Below are 2988 nucleotides of genomic sequence, written 5' to 3' on the forward strand. Positions count from 1 at the left end.
AGTGAGCTTTTCTTGGGAAGAAGTTCCTTCATATACTTGATGAATGCAGGCATTTGTTGAATTGCCTTGATGAATGGTATGTTCACATGCAGAGATGCAAACAAGTCTAGAAACCTTGAGTATATTTTTTTTCCCACAGCACCATTGAGCAGTTGAGGGAATGGTGCATAGAGCTTCAGCAGCTCTTGTTGTGAGATTTCTGGTTCTTTGTGATCTCTATCCTCCTCCTTTGTTGAGTTGTCTTCAGGTTGTTTGCACATTTTGCCTTGCTTGTCTTCAGTCTCTTGATCACTTGTAGTGACCATTTTACAATCTTCCCATCTTACTTTCTTTGCTTCTCCCTTGGGGTTTTTCTCCGTCTCACTTGGGAAGCTATCAGTAGGTTTGGGAATCTTCTCAGCTAAATATCCCACCTGGAATTCCAGCTTCCTAATGGTCTCTCCCTGGTTCTTAATATTGGCTCGCACCTCCTCTTTGAACACCTTATTTTCTTGAATCTCTTGGCATATTCCTTCAAGTAAGGCTTCAGTCTTAGAGAGCTTGTCATCAATTGATGAGTGATTCGGAGCAGACGTGCTGTTTTGGTTTTGATGAGTGTGTGGAGACGTGTTGTTGTGGGGGTGTTGAGATGTCCTCTAGGTGAATTGCTGGTGAGCTGTATTCTTGTTGGAGTTGTAACGTCTCTGGTCTTGGTTTTGATCTTGCTCACTTCCCCACCCAAAGTTTGGGTGGTTTCTCCATCCAGGGTTGTAAGTCTTGGAGTATGGATCATAGTTTTTCCTTGGTGAATTTCCAATGTAGTTGGCTTGCTCCTGACTCCCCTCTGCTTCTTCATTCACTCCTTCTTGGATTGTTGATGAAGATGAGATTGCTGCTACTTGGTTCCTCTCCATCTTCTTGGTGAGGTCAGCCAGCTGTTGGGTAATGAGCTTGTTTTGGGCCAACAGAGCATCTACATTTTTTAGCTCTATCACTCCTCTTGTGTTCCCTCTTTCGGAAGCATAGAAGTAGTCGTTTTCTGCTACTGTTTCAATAACATCTATGGCTTCCTCAATGGTCTTCTTTTTGTTCAAGGATCCTCCAGATGAATGGTCTACAGCCTTCTTTGACTCATAAGAGAGCCTTTCATAGAAAATGTGCAGCTGGACCCATTCATTGAACATGTCAGGTGGACACTTCCTTGTTAAGTCCTTGAACCTCTCCCATGCTTCATACAGAGTCTCACCATCTTGTTGCCTGAAAGTTTGAACCTCAGCTCTCAGCCTATTAATTTGTTGAGGAGGGTAGAATCTTACTAAGAATTTGTTCACCACATCCTCCCAAGTTGTCAAGCTCTCCCTTGGGAAGGATTCCAGCCACCTGGCTGCCTTGTCCTTGAGTGAGAAAGGAAATAAGAGCAGTCTATAGGCGTCAGGATGAACACCATTAGATTTCACTGTGTCACATATTCTCAGGAAGGTGGTCAAATGTTGATTGGGGTCTTCTTGAACACCTCCTCCAAACGAACAGTTGTTCTGAACAAGGGTGATGAGCTGTGGTTTAAGTTCAAAGTTGTTGGCATGGATTGTTGGCTTTTGGATGCTACTTCCACAATTGCCTGGGTTTGGATTGATGTAAGAGCCCAAAACTCTTCTATCCTCCCCAGCATGATTTGCTCCACCTCCTCTGCCATGGTTGTGAGTCTCTTCTTCATGATGATTTTCCATGTTTTCTTCCATGTTTGGTTCATAGTATGCCTCAAAGTGTTCCTCCTCTTCTTCAGCACCAACTACACGTTTTTCTTTTGCCTCCCTCCTTAGTCTAAGGAAGGTTCTCTCAGGTTCAGAATCAAAGGAAGTTGAAGCCCCGCTTCTTCTCCCTGTCATACAACCAACAAGTACAAGCAAAGAAAATAGGTGTAGACAGTATTTGTGTCAGAATTGCTGTTAGTTGTGGGTGATGCAATATATCAAGCAGTTAGTGGGTTAGCAAACAGAATTGAAAATAACAAAGACAAACAAAAGAGTAGAGGGGGAAGGGAAGAAGTTTAACTAAAACAAAAAGTAAATCACTCAAACAGAAAAATGAAATTCACAAAATAAAAATGCTCAATCTAGTGATCTTCCAATTTAATCATTGTTGATGCACAATCAATCCCCAGCAACAGCGCCATAAACTTGATGCGGGAAAAACTTGTCTCTCAACAAATCTCCCTTCGGCAAGTGTTCCGAATTTGTCGTCAAGTAAAAACTCACAATAGAGTGAGGTCGAATCCCACAGGGATTGATTGATCAAGCAACTTTAATTAGAAGAATGTTCTAATTGAGCGAATCCAGAATTTGGGTTGAGAGTTGTAGAAAATAAAATGGCGGAATGTAAATAACAGAAAAGTAAATGCTAGAATTAAAGGATTGGAAGTAAATGACTAAAAATAAATTGCAGAATTGTAAATGGGAATGGGGGATTTGCTCATAAAAGTAAATGGCAGAAATTAAAGAGAATGGGTAAGATCAGAGATGGGGAGTTCATTGGGCTTAGGAGATGTTGCAATTCTCCGGATCAAGTTCATTTTCATCTCTTCCTCAATCAATGCACTCATTGATCTCCTTGGCAATCTTAAGTGATTGAATTACAATTTCTTGAAATTCAATCTCTCAAATCTTGATCAATAGCCAATTCCTTGGTCAATTGCTCATGAGAAGAGATGAAGTATGGTCACTGATTATACCACATGCATTTCCCAAATCAAGTATTGAGAGGGTTATAGTCACATACCCATCCAAACCCAATTTGGTCCAGCATGAGAAAGCATTTCTAGCTTGATCTCTTCATTCCTCTTTCAAGGTTCAAAAGAGATCCAAGTTTGAATAGCTTCTCTTCCAGGATAACTACTCAATTGGATGAAGATCGAAAGCTTTCAAGTAAAATCAAGAGGAAAGATAGAAGAAGAATAATGAAAATTAGTATTGATCCATCAAATTACAACAGAGCTCCCTAACCCAATGAAAG

At 40.8% G+C, this 2988-nt stretch overlaps 1 non-coding gene across 1 annotated transcript; it reads left to right on the forward strand.

Annotated features, from left to right (window-relative positions):
* The first annotated feature begins 1161 nt into the window (after positions 1–1161).
* LOC112753822 (small nucleolar RNA R71) lies at positions 1162–1265 on the forward strand. Its single transcript, XR_003178187.1, has one exon. It is a non-coding gene; the product is annotated as a small nucleolar RNA R71 (small nucleolar RNA).
* Positions 1266–2988: the final 1723 nt, after the last annotated feature.

The sequence above is a fragment of the Arachis hypogaea genome, chromosome 15, assembly GCF_003086295.3.
Source record: "Arachis hypogaea cultivar Tifrunner chromosome 15, arahy.Tifrunner.gnm2.J5K5, whole genome shotgun sequence".
Classification (NCBI taxonomy): Eukaryota; Viridiplantae; Streptophyta; class Magnoliopsida; order Fabales; family Fabaceae; genus Arachis; species Arachis hypogaea.